General features: G+C 47.0%; 1 protein-coding gene across 4 annotated transcripts in view; it reads right to left on the bottom strand.

Moving 5' to 3' along the window:
- Nucleotides 1–16,047, bottom strand: part of CDS1 (CDP-diacylglycerol synthase 1) — a 447,836-nt gene that overhangs the window by 226,946 nt on the left and 204,843 nt on the right. The window lies entirely within an intron of this gene.

Here is a 16,047-nt window from a genome sequence, read left to right as displayed (position 1 = left end):
AATGCTGATCGCCGACCCAGTTGTGATTATACTACAGCTTGCTTGTCCTCGGAGAAATAAATCTCCAGATCAATCTCATGGGCGGACCAGGCACCTTGAGTGTGAAGCTCCCCAACCCAGGAGTAGATCTCATATGAAAGCGTGTCCTGGATGTCACAAACTATGGACGCCATGTGATCCAATAACCTCAAAATATGCCAAGTTGTGACCTGCTGAGAGGCTCGAACCTGAGAAGCCAATGTGACTAGAATGTCTCCTCTCGGCCTAGGGAGGAAGGCTCGAACCTTCTATCAAGCAGGGCTTCAATGAATTCCAATTCCTGGGCAGGGTGAAGAGAGCACTTGAGGTAGTTTCAAATGAAATCTAGTACCTTGAGTTCCTGAATAGTCCTCTGCATAGACTCCCGAGCACCATACTCTGACATGCTCTTCACCAGCCAGTTGTCGAGATAAGGGAACAGACTCCCAGTCTGTGTAGCGACGCTACGACTACCACTAGACATTTAGTAAATATCCTGGGAGCTGACACAAGGCCAAAAGGACAACATATGGTACTAGAAGTGCTGTGTCCCCAGCCGAAATTGGAGATATGTCCAGTGGGCTGGAAGTATCGGGATGTGCGTATATGCATCCTTTAAGACCAGAGAGTATAGCCAATCATTTTCCTGAATCATGGGTAGAAGGGTGCCCAAGGAAACCATCCTGAACTTTTCTTTGACCAGGAATTTGTTCAGGGTCCTCAGGTCTAGGAAGAGACGCATCACCTGTATCTTCTTTTGCATAAGGAAGTACCTGGAATAGAGCCCCTTTCCTTCTTCCCCTGGAAGAACAGGCTTGACAGCACGAGCCTTGAGAAGGGCAGAGAGTTCCTCTGCAAGTACTTACTCATGCTGAGAGCTGAATTTGGAGGTTTCCGATGCCAACTGAGGGAGTAACCGAGCTGGACTATTTGGAAAACCCACTGGTTGGAGGTTACAAATGGCCACCTTTCGTGGAAAAACTTCAGCCTTCCCTAAACAAACAAGTCATCCAAGACAGACATTTTAACAGCGGATATGCTCTGCTGGTGCAAGTCAAAAGCTTGTCCCTTGCTTTGACTGGGGAGCAGCAAGTGCCTTATACGCATGCTGTTGACAGGAACAAGTGTGCTGAGGCTGAGCCTGAGAAGGCTGGTGAAAGGTGGTGGCGTAACAACACCTATGAGGGTAGTAGGCACCCCTTCTCAAATTGTCAAAAGACCTCCCTAGATGAGGAGGCAGATGCAGAAGGCGCCTAGCGGGGGACAGAAGAGATGGTATCGGTGCGTTTCTTGATTTGGTCAGTGGCCTCCCTCAACCATCTCTCCAAAAAGGTTATCCCTATGGCACGGGACATCTGCCAACCTCTGCTGAACTGTCTGTTCCTAGTCACAGACACATAGCCATGAAAGTCTGCACATCGCTATACTTTGAGCAGAGATCCTGGATGACACATCAAAGTGCTGTAGGAACTCCTGGCCAAGAATTCACAACATGCCTTCTGCTGCTTGGCCAACTGACGAAGCAACTCGGCCTGCTTCAGTGGGAGAGTCCGCCAAGTCTACCATCTTGCGCACAGAGTCTCACAAGTAGATGCTCGTGAAGAACTGGTATGATTGGATACGTGACATGAGCATAGAGGCCTGAAACATATTCCTCCCAAAAGATTCTCTGCCTGGGGGCGCTGAAGCATAGTCTCTAGAACTCCTGACCCTTTTGAGGGCAGATTCCACCATGATGGAATGAGAAGGCAACTGGGGCTCATCAAAATCAAGTGTGCTGTGGATCCGGTACATGGTATCGATCTTCTTGGGCAGTACTAGGACAGACGGCGGGGACTCCTTGACGAGAAAGTCCTGTAGGATCTTGTGCAAAGGTACAGTCACAGCCCTCTCTAGGAGGAGACTCGTAGTCCAGGACCTAGAGCATCTTGGCCCTGGGCTCATTCTCCACTGCCAAAGGAAATGGAATGCAGCCACCATTTCTTTAACAAAAGAGGGAAAGGAAAGGCTCTCAGGGGAAGATTTCCTCCTTTCATGTGGAGGGGACAAGTCAGAGGGGATGCCATAGGATTCATCCTCCAAGAAATATCGCAGATACTACACTAACTCCCATTAGTGCTCCTCATCTGTGTCAGTCAAAATCTCCTCATGGGCAGGCTGAGACCGAGGCTGCCTTGACTTAGAGGAAGCATGCCCTCGAGAGGGGCGTTTAGTCTTCAACTCCCGCTTTGACTCCAAAGCTTCTTCCACTGACGTCGAGGAAGCACCGGCTTCGGTGGCAGTTGACACCAGGGGCTGTACAACAGGCTGAGGGTCAAGCAGGGCCGAAACAGGAGACAGGATAGGCACAAGAACCCCCAACAGCCCATTACATGAAGCAAGGCCCGGATGCACTCATCGAGGGCTGACACTGGGAAAGGCTGGGGGCATCAGTGCGGAGACAGTCTGCAGAGCTGGTCCTGGCTGCTGGACAACCGATGCACTGGCACCTCTTGTATGGAGGTGTGGTCCTCCCGGCGTAGATTTTTCTCGGGTGCTAAATCTCTCGATGTCCCAGAGCTCCTGGTATCACATATTGAGGGAGAACGATGCCAATGCTTTTTGGCCTTCGCCCAAAGCTGGTCATCGAGGCTCCTAGGTGCCGATGTGGACATCGAATCCTCGTGTCGCCTCAGGGTCAGTTTCGACGCAGATTGGTCCTGGAGGCCTTGCATAGCAGCCGGCATCGAAGCAGGTGGAGACCCACTCAACATACAGCTGCTCCCAGTGTCCATAGGTCCGAGATATGCACCAATGCTACACTCGACAACGGTGCTAATACCACCATCGATGCCAATGCTTCGAACTGGATTCCAAAAATCCTTTCCTGCTGAGCCTCTATGGCCACCTGGGTCCTTTTCATCACCAGAAGATAGAGAACACAGTTAGAAGGGCTATGGTCAAACCCTAGGAAATGAAGACACCAAGAATGGGTGTCCTTACCAGAGATGGTCCAATTGCACCAGGTACAGGGCTTAAAGCCACTGGGAACTTTCATGGACATGGAAGGGAAAACCTCCACAGCTAAATCCAATGACTCAATGGTGCCACAAAAAGGGGCAAGGCACCAGAAAAAAAAAGAAGAGAGAACGTGCCCGAATTCAAGGCCTAAAAATGGCCCAGTGATGTGGTAAAAAGGAAACTTATAAAGTGAGAAAAACTAGAATAATGGAAGGAAAACATGGTAACCTGAACAGGGGTACAAGAAAGAATGGCACAAAAAAAAAATAATCGCTGATATGCACTGTAAGAAGCTCTTCACGACTGAGCTCTGAAAAGAAGCACGAAAAATCGACAACCCTTCACCGTGGTAACCACGTTCTCTCAGCAGGCGGGAAATAACTTGCACTCCACAAAGCACTTAAAAGCTTGTTACAAGTTCTGGACCGGGCAACGTGGGATCGCGTTACCCATTTGTGAGAATAAACAGGCCTGCTTGTCCTCGGAGAACAAATATTTTGAAGAGTATCAAGCCAAATATGGAAAAACTAGGGACATTAAGTGCTATTACGCTGAATGAACTGTTTGACAAGGAGCATATGGACACGGTGCTAAAGTGCACATGGCTTTTTGGTCTGTGCTAAAGCAAATGCATCTGTACTGGAAGACTGACAAACCATCAGTGATGGCACAACAGGAAGGTCACCACAAAAAAAAAAAAAAAGTCTACACATCTAGACCTTTGCATCAAAAATTCACTTCATACCATAGAAACATCTGGGCTGATGGCAAAAGCAGCTCAGTAGGAAGTTGAGTTTGCTTGTTCTAAGACTCAGGACCCTGGATGTCATCCACACTAAGGTGAGAGCACTCTATAATACAGCTTAGCAGCTACCTCATGGATCAAAGAAGTCTGAGCTTTAGGTTAGGAAATCTCAGCCAAGACTAATGCAGTACCACATGATCCACAACACTGCATCTTCATGAATGAACTTCAAAGTCACTGCACATGGTGATATGTGCAGACAATCTACTAGAGTACACAGTCTCAGCCAATTTGGTAAATAAGACCAAGAATATTATAATGCCTCTGTATTGCTCTTTGGTGCAACCTCAAGTTGAGTATTTGTTCAATTCTGGTTGCTGTATCTCAAAAAAAGATATAGTGAAATAAGAAAAGGTTCAAAGAAGAACAATCACAATGATAAAGGGGATGGAACGCCTCTCATATGAGGAAAGGCTGGTATCCTCAGCTTGGAAAAGAGATGACTAAGGAGGGATATGACTGAGGTCTACAAAATACTGAAGTGGTGTAGAATAGGCAAAAGTGAATTTTCACTCTTTTAAAAAGTAGAAAGACCAGGGGACACTCAATGAAATTACATGGAAATACTTTTAAAACAAATAGGAGGAAATATTTTTTCACTCAAAGAATAGTTAAGCTCTGGAATGCACTGCCGGAGGAAGTGGTATCAGGGTTTAAAAAACAGGATTGGACAAGTCCCCAGGAAAAAAGTCCATAGTCTCCTATTGAGACAGACATAAGGGAAGCCATTGGAGCCGACTCTGTGGGTACTTGAGCACCCCCAATATTAAGAAAATTCCTTGGATGTGTCCAGAGGAGAAGGGTTATTTCCATTGGATTTAGCACCCCCAATAATTTTGAAAAGTTGGCTCCTATGAGGGAAGCCACTGCTTGGCACAGGGATTGGTAGCATGGAATGTTGCTACTATTTCAGTTTGCTAAACTGATATTCATGACTTCAACATATCTAATGAGGACTCTTAAGCACACCAAAAAGCTTCAAGGAAGAATACTGAGCCTCTTCGTTCTCTCTGCGAAAGGATGAGCTCCACAGATTGGCTGAGATGAAATGCTGATACCACTTTGGGAAGAAAGGAAGAAACCATGCACAGGAAAACCCCTGCCTCTGAAAAGCAAAGAAAGGGATCCCGACAAAAGAGCCTGACGTTCCAAAACCCTATGTGCCGATGCAACAGCCATTAAGAATGCTGTCTTTAGCGTAGGATCTTTCAAGGCTGTCTTCTGGAGTGCCTCAAAAGGCGGTTTCTGAAAAGCCTGAAGGACAAAATTAAGGTTCTACTCTGAACACATAATACAAACGGGAGGCCGCAAGCAGCCCCCTCCCCATAAGAACTGAACCATATTCAAGTGAGCCGCAAGAAACATCTACTGTATTCAGCTCCTAAAAAAAGGCCAAAGCCGCATCCTGAACTTTTAGAGAATCCACCGCCAATCCTTTTGGAAGACCCGCTTGGAGAATGGTAGGATGTGCGGGATCTGAGCAGAGAAGGGAGAAAGTCTGCACTCGGAACACCAGTCCTCAACGGTCCTCCATACTCACATACGCCATGGATGTACAGTGTTTCTGAACCTGAAGCAAAGCAGCAATGACTGAGGCCACATCCGATAAGAAGTAGACACCACCTTTTCTGCCTACTCCTGGAGGTCTAAACAAGATCACTTAGGAGCTAGAGGGGCAGCGGGGCGAGAAACTGCAGCACCTCTGACTGTCCCTGCTTCAGTAAATAGGCCTGGTGTAAGAGCAACATAAACACCAAAAAAAAAATAAAGATCCTGATGCAGCTAAATGCTCTGTTGGGCTCTGATGCTGTAAAATGGAAGCTGTGCTCCACATGTGATCAGACAGAGGCCGTTCCTCACTGTCAGTCAGCCCCAACAAAACAGCGCCCATTCCCATGCTTTCTTGCATCAAACTGTACACTGGCCCTGCCAGAGAGCCATATTCAGATGCAGTGCCAATCATTTCTTCCACATCATGTGGGATTCCCAGCTTGCACACACTGCAACGCCCCAACGCCAGCTGACGGATCCCACAGCAGGAACAGTGCTTAACATCCTCCGTGGGAGTCGCCATTGATCCTGACATGTCCCAAGTCAGGATCCCTCCCCGCCACCTAGTAGAACTTGCAGCCCTCCAAGCGATTCTGAGTCAAAAACTTCAGACAGTTTCCACTGCCGGCTGCTGCCCCCAAGATCACAGTCTCCATTAGTCTTACCACAGATGAGAAAGTGTCAGGACTGATACTCTCTAGCAAATCTCTTTCCTTTTTTTTTTTTTTTTCTTCTTTTTAAGGCTGTTGTGCTGGAAAAGGAGAGTTTCACAGGAAACAGGTGAAAGGTGGAAAGAAGTAAATTCATGGGGCACCAGAGACAAGGATCTGAAGACCTCCAGATATTACTCTGCAGACTCAACCTGTAAAGCTCAACTGGAGACCAGCTGACTAACTGGACCAGGAGCAAAAGAACCAGAGGCTGAAAAGTGTGTCCATCCACCTGCTGAAAATAAAAATACTGAGGAGCTAGTCAGGATACCAAGAGAGATATGTCTCTCAGCTCAGTTTTCAGTTCTCTATCTCCACCTGCTGGTTGATAGACAACTATTCCACAGGTTTTGGAATAGTGGGAAGGTACACAATGGAAAGAAACATTTCCTTAAATTACTCCCGATTCTGCCCTCGTACATCATCCTATATTCCCTCATTCCAGAGCTTCATTTGACTTGAAAGAGGGATGCTTCCTGTGAATTTATGCTGTAGAGGGATTTAAATTGTCTCTATTATATCTCTCCTCTAAATTTATCCCCATTCAGTATGTTTTATGATGAAGACTGCTGGTCATTTAGCAGCTGTCCTATAGACTGACTCCATGCTATTTATATCATGTCTATTTGGCAAAGCGGAAAAAACAAAACTAAAGAGACTGTTGCACATGGAAAGAACTGCACATGAACAGAAATCTATACCAGCCTCTGAGCTCTGGTAAAGCTGTTTCATCCGAATACCAAATGTCACTCAGCTGGGTGCTTGATTGCATCCTGCTTGTTCACAGAGAGTACAAATTCAACTAATATTTTATCTTTCCCTTGCATGGGAAAATTAGGTTCTTACCTTGGTAATTTTCTTTCCTTTAGTCACAGCAGATGAATCCATTAACGGGTTATGTCCGCCTACCAGCAGGTGGAGACAGAGAACACTGAAAAACCATAGTGCTCTAAGGACGGCTAGCCCCATCTGCCTTCAGTATTCGAAAACTTACAAAGCAGAGCGTATCCTCAAAGTAGAATAACATGAACTTTCCTCACAGCGAACGAATGCCCCAGAACAGGAGCAATCACACAAAGGAAGGACAATCTCAACCTCCTGCAACAGAGCAGAAATCCTGAAGACTGCTTTCCAACTTCTCCAAATGAGGGAACATATCTGCAGGAAAAACTGAACAAAAAACAGATTCAAACAGGGAGGAATCATGGATTCATCTGCTGTGACTAAAGGAAAGAAAATTACCAAGGTAAGAACCTAATTTTCCCTTCCTTGTCATCAGCAGCAGATGAATCCATTAACTGATGGGATGTACAAAAGCACTCCCTAGTTAGGGCGGGAAGATGCCACTTCACGAGTAAGCACTTGCGCTCCAAAGTGCGCGTTCCGCTTCGCTGCAACATCCAGCCTGTAATGCTGGACGAAGGAGAGCTTAGAAGCCCAAGTAGCCGCACTACAAATCTCATGAAGAGAGAGTGCTCCTGTTTCGGCCCACGAGGAGGAAATCGCTCTCGTGGAATGCGCTTTAAACGCCTCAGGCGGAGATCGCCCTGACAGTAGATATGCAGAAAAAATGGCTTCTTTGAGCCAACGGGCTACAGTGGCCTTAGATGCCGGAGACCCTCTTCGAGAACCTGACAAGACAAACAGGTGATCAGAGGTCCTGAAGTTATTTGACATTTGTAGATACTGCAAGAGAGCCCTGCAAACATCCAGAAGATGTTAACTGGCCAGAAGTTTCCAGAAACTCCTCCCTAGTAAAGAAGGGCAGATAAATGGGCTGGTTTAGGTGAAACGCTAAAACCACCTTAGGCAGGAAGGAAGGCACAGTACGTACCGTTACTCCGGACTCTGAGAATTGCAGAAAGGGGTCTCGATAGGACAGAGCCTGGAGTTCAGACACACGTCTTGCTGAAGTTATGGCCACCAAAAAGACTGTCTTTAGAGTCACATCCATCTCTGAAGCTCGCCTCAGCGACTCAAAGGGCGAACACTGGAGAGCCTTCAACACCAGCCCCAGGTTCCAAGCCGGACACGGCAGCCATACTGGAGGGCGAAGCCGGAGCGCTCCTCTTAGAAATCGGGCAACGTCCGGATGAGCGGCCAGGGAAAGGCCAGAGATCTTCCCTCGAAAGCATGCCAATGCTGCCACTTGCACCCGCAGGGAATTGTAGGCCAAGCCTTTTTGTAAACCATCCTGCAAAAACTCCAGTATTGGCGAGACTGTAGCCCTCGTGGGTGTGATCGCCTTTGAAACACACCACACCTCAAACTGGCGCCAGATCCGGGCATAAGCAACGGAAGTGGACCGCTTGCGGGCCTGCAAGAGAGTGGAGATGACTTTGTTAGAATAGCTTTTGTCTCTCAATTGCGCCCTCTCAAGAGCCATGTCGTAAGACCAAAGCGGCAGGATCCTCCATGGTCACCAGTCCCTGCATCAACAGGTTCGGTACCAGAGGCAAAGGAAGAGGTACCTCCACCAGCATCTGCGTACCACGGCCACCTGGGCCAATCTGGGGCAATGAGAATCACCACTTCTTGATGTAGCCGAATTCGCAGGAGGACTCGCCCTATCAAGGGCCAAGGAGGGAACACATACAGAAGGCCCGGAGGCCAGAGTTGAGCCAAGGCATCCAATCCCGCCGAGCGAGGATCTCTCCGTCTGCTGAAAAAGCTTGACGCCATAAGATCCACTACAGGTGTTCCCCATTTGGCACAGATCTGAAGGAACACTTCGTCTGCAAGTTCCCACTCTGCTGGGTCTATTTGATGCCTGCTTAGAAAATCGGCTTCCACGTTGCTCTGACCTGCTATGTGAGCTGCTGACTCCGTGATACCCTGTCACACACCCTCTCTTCCTTTCCCCTCATCAGTCATCTCTTTCTCCCTCCTGTGGCCCTTGTCCACTATACTTTATGTTATTGTATTATGGTTTGTTTATTAACTATTATACGCCACATTGAGCCTGCCCATGGGCAGGAATATTGTGGGATATAAATGTTATAAATAAATAAATAAAATAAGCTGCAGATGTAGCTCGGCCCAGTGGCAAATCTGAGCGGCCTCCGCAACCAGTGCTCTGCACTGAGTGCCGCCTTGTCGATTTATGTGGGCCACTGCTGTTGTGTTGTCCGACAGAACTCTGACAGCCAGCCCCTCCAGAGTCTTGTGAAAGGCCAAAAGAGCCTGGAATACCGCTCTCAATTCCAAGCGATTGATGGACCACTCCATTTCCTTGGGTGTCCACAGACCCTGGGCATAGCTTTCCTGGCAATGTGCTCCCCAGCCGACTAGGCTAGCATCGGTTATCACCAGGCACCAAGAGGGAAACGCCAGCTGCATTCCTCGCTACAGCATGCTGTCGAAGAGCCACCACTCCATACTGAGCCTGGCCGCAGGGAGCCACGTTAGTCTGCGTTGATAATCCTGGGAAATTGGAGACCATCGTTGAAGCAGGGCAATCTGCAGAGGTCTCGTGCGCTCTCGCCCATGGCGCTACCTCCAAAGTGGCCGTCATCGACCCCAGCAGTTGGACAACGTCCCAAGCTTGTGGGCGAGGCATCCTCAGCAGCAGACGGACCTGATTCTGAAGCTTGCACCGCCTTTGGTCGGGTAGAAAGACAAACCCTGAGGCCGTGTCGAACCGGACCCCCAAATATTCGAGAGATTGAGGGGGTCAGGTGACTTTTGGATATATTGACGACCCATCCCAGAGATTGCACTACTGAGACCATTCTGGCTGTGGCCAGATGACTTTCGTCTGCCGAATCTGCTCTGATGAGCCAGTCATCGAGGTATGGGTGAACCCTGATACCCTTTCGCCTGAGAAAAGCAGCTACTACCACCATAACCTTGAAAAAGATGCGGGGAGCTGTGGCGAGGCCAAAAGGCAAGGCCCAAAACTGGAAATGTTTTCCCAACACCGCAAACCGGAGAAACCGGTGATGCGGGGGCCAAATAGGAATGTGCAAGTAAGCTTCTTTTAGGTCCAGACCCGTGAGAAACTCCCCTGGCTGTACCGCCGCAATGATGGAGCGCAGGGTTTCCATGCGAAAATGTTGCACTCTTAGAGCCTCGTTGACGGACCTTAAATCGAGGATCGGTCGGAAAGACCCGCTTTTTTGAAGCACCACAAAGTAAATGGAGTAGCGACCACAGCCGTGTTCGGCGGGAGGCACAGGGATCACCACTCCAAGGTATAACAAGACTTGTAAGGTCTCCTCTACCACCGCCAGTTTGACGGCAGTACTGCATCGGGACTCCACAAACATGTCTCTCACTGGGGCGCTGAATTCCAATCGGTAACCTTCTCTGATCAGGTCCAGGACCCATTTATCGGAGGTAATCTTGGTCCATTCCTCGAGAAAGAGGGAAATGTCCTCCTACTGCAGGAATCGAGGAATGGACCGGCGCCCCGTCATTGAGGGGGCCGCCCCTGAACTCCAGGCCTAGAACCGGCCGCTGCGGAACGCTTGTCCGAGCGAAAGGAGTTCCTCTGCTGAAAACGGGCATGTTGAGAAACCTCAACAGAGCGCCCCGGGCGATACCTGCGAGCTTCACGGAAGAGAGGTCTAGAAGAGGAGGGCCACACAGAATCCTTGGAAGAAGGTCTATCCTCGGGTAAGCGCTGGGGTTTAGAGTCGCCCAGGTCTTTCACAATCTTCTCCAGCTCCTCTCCAAATAACAGGTGGCCCCTAAAGGGAAGCTTCACCAGCCTGTGCTTAGAGGCCATGTCAGCCGCCCAATGCCGTAACCATAGAAGGCGGCGGGCAGCAACCGCCACAGACATCTGTTTAGCCGAAGCTCTGACCAGATCATAGAGGGAGTCAGCCAAAAATGACAGGGCCGACTCCATCCGCGGTGCAACCTCAGCGAGGGACTCCACACCATCCGCGGGCTGTTCCACTGCCTGTTGTAATCAAGAAAGGCAGGCCCAGGCAGCATAAGAACTACATATAGATGCCCTTAAGGTGAGGCCTGAGATTTCAAATGACCGTTTAAACGTGGATTAAAGCCGCCGGTCCTGAATGTCTTTCAGGGCAACCCCAACTATGGGGAGGGTGATCCTCTTAGTCACCGCCGTGACCAAGGCGTCCACTTTAGGCATCCCCAAAGGGGCCAAGTGCTCCTCACTTAGAGGGTAAAGCTGACCCATAGCCCTGGCCACTTTCAAAGACCTTTCGGGTTCAAACCATTGAGCTGAAATAAGCTCTTGGTTGGAGTCATGCACAGGAAAGGCTCGAGCAGGCTTCTTAGTACTCGCCATCCTCGGATTACCAGAGGAGGCCTCGCCCTTGGCAGATCATCAATCGAGAGGGCCTGCAAGGCATCCGAAATGAACGCTGGCAGCTCATCGTAGTGGAAAATCCTCACCGCATTGGGATCATCCAGATCCAGTGGCAAACCGGCACTTTCCTCTGGCTCTTCAGACCATGAAGCCCCGCCAGAACCCTCAGAATCCACACCGCCCGACCACGGAGGGGAAAAGGGAAGTGCGCCACTCTCAAACGGGGAATTTATCCGTCTATGTTTTGCGTCCTTCCAACGCTCGGGGGAATCAGCCAGCCCTGGGCAATCAACACCCAGGGGGAAACCAGGTAGCATCGCAGTGTCAGACACGTGTGGCAGAGCTCTTTTCAGCAAGAAAGCTTTATGCATCAAAAGCACAAACTCAGGAGAGAAACACTCACCCTGACCCTCCGTCTCCGACTCAGGAGAAACGGGAACTCCTCTGGTAGCCTCTAACCGAGGTGTCCCCTTGCACTCAGACTCCTCTGCAACAGCGAGGGTCGAGGCGTGCGGCGCTTCCAAAATGGCGCCCGCTGCCAGCTCCATTCAGCGGGAAGAATCATTGCTCGCCATGCTCGTACCAGCTCTAGCGTCTAAAGAGCACGTCTTACAGAGCCCCGCTGCTGATCTACGTTTACCGCAACGGGAGCAGCGTTTAACTGCTTCAGCAGCCATCGTCCGACCAGACGGAATTATATAAGTAAAATAGCGGCTTCGCGCCAAAACTTACCCCGATCAGAAAGGCGTCCGTGGAACCTCCCCGGAGGAACTGGGCACCACTCTCACCTCAAAAGACTGAGTCAAACGAGCTCCAGTCAGGCTGCACGTGGACAATAGCCTCAGAATAGCCACACAGATCCAATGCATATTTTGTTTTTTTAACGCTGTGAGGAAAGTTGGAGGCAGGCAGCAACAGAGGTACTCCGGGAGGTGGAGGGACGGGTAAGGCAGGGAAAGGGCGAACCTATATGCCTTCAAAGTGGGCACCACCAGCCACAACACCCCTGCTACAACTGGCAAAAGCACAGGAGCCACCCCAAGCAGAATTTTTCCAGAAGCTGATCAAGCTACGTCCACACCTGCTGGGAGATAGAGCAATACTGAAGGCAGATGGGGCTAGCCATCCTTAGAGCACTATGGTTTTTCAGTGTTCTCTATCTCCACCTGCTGGTAGGTGGACATAACCCATCAGTTAACGGATTCATCTGCTGCTGATGACAAGGAATTAGACTTTTAGTTCAGTTGGTTTAGGAGTCGAGCATCAGTTTTTGTTCATTTGAACCCTTACGATTTTACTGACCTAATATGAATCAGGAAAGCCAGGTTTCAAATCCAGTTTCTTCTACTGATGCTCCTTGTGATCTTGTGCAAGTCACTTAGCCCTTTGCTGCCTCAAATTTAAGGCTTCTTGGGCAGGGGAATATCTACTACACTAAAGTATAACTTGGCTTGAATTCAGATAGGGAAGAGTAATTAAATCTCAATTAGGCAATGAGTACATGATATATCCTAAGAAGCCAGTAACCCAGCCACAGATTTACAGCAAACCATTTTTTAAATAGTTGAGATGGATATACACTGTTTCAAAAAACAAAACAAAAAAAAACAAAACACCAACAACAAAACTAAGCAAAGTAATTTATTTTCTGCACAACTGTCAAAATGTGACCAATTTCAATAAAATTTGGGATATATCATCCTGAATACATTTGCAAAAGCCTACACTCAAGCTAACTACCTCACTAAATGACGTTACTTCACTACTTGGTTCATCAATCGCCACGATGTTTTCTTCAGTGCAAGCTGATCGGGCCCTGTTGCTTTTTGGCTGGTGATCAGTTGAGCTTGTTTCTTGCAATTTCTTAAAAATATATTATGCTTACCCTCTTCCACATTTTCTGGAAACTCTTGATCCGTATGAGAAACACAACCTTTTTCCAGACATGTTTTTAATAAGGATAAGATCCTCCTGACTGAAAATCATGGTATCTGTTTAAGTTTAAAGCAAAATGGCTAGATGGTAGTGGTATCATTTAGGTGAGGTGGCCGTCATGAGAGTAGGCTTATTGCAAGTGTATTACGGCGAACAAAACATTCACAACACAAACAAGAACAACCAACCTATACCACGAGAGGCAAAATAGACCCACTAATATTCTGGCAACATCTCTATAACAATGAATGGACAACACCAACAGATTCACCCCAATTTCTGCATGACTGGGACAACAGATGCAGAACCATATTAGACAACATAGCACCGCTCCAAACCAGAACCTCGCATAGAATGATTTAATGAAGAGCTGAAATATCTAAAAACACAAGTCAGAAGATTAGAACGAGCATGGAACAAGAAAAAAAAGACAACCCTGCACTCAACAAGTGGAAACAACTACAAAGAAAATACAAATACGCCATCAGACAGACCAAAAGATCATACTATAAAACTAAAATCGGACCAGGATACAAGGATACTCAGAAACTCTACCTACTCGTAAATAATTTACTAAATACTACGTTGATTACTGCTAACAACAACAATACCCCATCAGCAAACAAGTAATCTTGCAAATTACTTCAAAGAGAAAATCATAAAGTTACGAACTACGATACCCAGGAACACAATTGATTACACAAACCTCCTTGAATGTCTAGACCCAATACATGGGGAATACCCAGCAGACCGATCATGGACCAACTTTAACTCACTATCGATCGAAAAAGTTTCTCAATCACTCAAAAAATACGCCAAATCGCAATGCAAACTAGACATCTGTCCTAGTAACCTTATAAGATCTACCCCTCAACAATTCATAACAGACCTCACGAGTCACCTAAACTACATGCTACAAAGTGGTCTCTTCCCGAAGGACAAAGGAAATATACTACTCACTCCTTTTCTTAAAGACGCAAAGAAAAGTACAAATGACTTAACCAACTATCACCCAACAGCATCTATACCACTGATAACCAAACTTATAGAAGGAGTAGTGATGGAACAACTCACTAACCACCTAAATAAATACTCAATACTACATGAATCTCAATCAGGATTTCGATCGAACTACAGCACAGAAACAGTACTAGTAACTTTAATGAATAAATTTAAACAAACAAACAATCGCAAACGGCAATAATATACTTCTCCTACAATTTGACATGTCCAGTGCCTTCGATATGGTCAACCACGGAATACTACTACACATCCTGGAATACTTCGGAATTGGAGGAAACGTCCTCAACTGGTTTTGAGGATTCCTGACAAAAAGATCATACCAAGTAACAACTAACGCAGAGATATCAGACCCATGGATACTGGAATGTGGGGTCCCCCAAGGATCCCCCCTCTCACCAACCCTCTTTAACCTAATGATGATACCCCTAGCCAAGCTATTACACAATCAAAATCTCAACCCATACATATATGCAGACGATGTCACGATTTACATCCCATTCAAACATGACCTAAAGGAAATCACCAATGAAATCAACCACAGCTTCCAAATCATGCACTCCTGGGCGGACACATTTCAACTAAAACTCAACGCTGAAAAAACACAATGTCTCATAATCACCTCACAATACATTACAAACAAATTCACCACCATAACCACCCCAAACAACTTGAAAATTCTGGGAGTCACCATTGATCGAAATCTCACACTTGAAAACCACGTGAAGAATACAACTAAGAAAATGTTCCATGCCATGTGGAAACTCAAAAGAGTAAAACCTTTCTTCCCAAGGGCCATCTTTCTGAGCCTGGTACAATCAATGGTACTAACTCACCTGGACTATTGTAATGCACTCTATGCTGGCTGTAAAGAACAGACCATTAAAAAACTTCAAAGTGCCCAAAACACCGCAGCCAGACTCATATTTGGGAAAACAAAATATGAAAGTGCCAAACCCCTAAGAAAGAAATTACACTGGCTCCCACTTAAAGAACGTATTGCATTCAAAATCTGCACGATTGTTCATAAAATCATTTACAGAGAGGCCCTGACTTACATGCTAGACCTCATAGACCTGCCACCTAGAAATGCTAAAAGATCTTCCCGCACCTTTCTGAACCTACACTTCCCCAACTGTAAAGGACTAAAATACAAACTAACACACGCGACCAGCTTTTCTTATACGAGTACACAATTGTGGAATTCACTTCCAACTCACCTAAGAACGATCAATGAATTAACTGACTTCCGCAAATCCCTGAAGACCTATCTCTTTAACAAAGCCGACCATGAGAACCCTTAACTAACTTTAACACAACACCTATCCATCTTTATTCAGAATGTATCTTTCTACAATTGACTGACCAAATCCTCCTGTCCTCCTTGACTTCTCTGTAACACCAATTGTTTTCTTTAACCTGGTATGGCAATGCTTTAACAGGTCTCTGTAAGCCACATTGAGCCTGCAAACAGGTGGGAAAATGTGGGATACAAGTGCAATAAATAATAATAATATCCCAAATTTTATTGAAATTGGTCAAGTTTTGACAGTTATACAGAAAACAAGTCTTTATAGGTTGGTTTTTTTTTAAACACGGTGTAGATAGATATTACATAGCTATATAAGGGCAGCTGTGATTGTCAAATCTGTATGCCCAATAGAGAATGACATGGGGACAGGGACCCGCAGTAACCAAGGGGATGGGGACAGAGCCCATGAGGA

Source organism: Microcaecilia unicolor, chromosome 2 (assembly GCF_901765095.1).
Source record: "Microcaecilia unicolor chromosome 2, aMicUni1.1, whole genome shotgun sequence".
NCBI classification, from domain to species: domain Eukaryota; kingdom Metazoa; phylum Chordata; class Amphibia; order Gymnophiona; family Siphonopidae; genus Microcaecilia; species Microcaecilia unicolor.
Note: the sequence above shows the minus strand (reverse complement) of the source record. Positions and strands in the feature narration are given on the sequence as shown.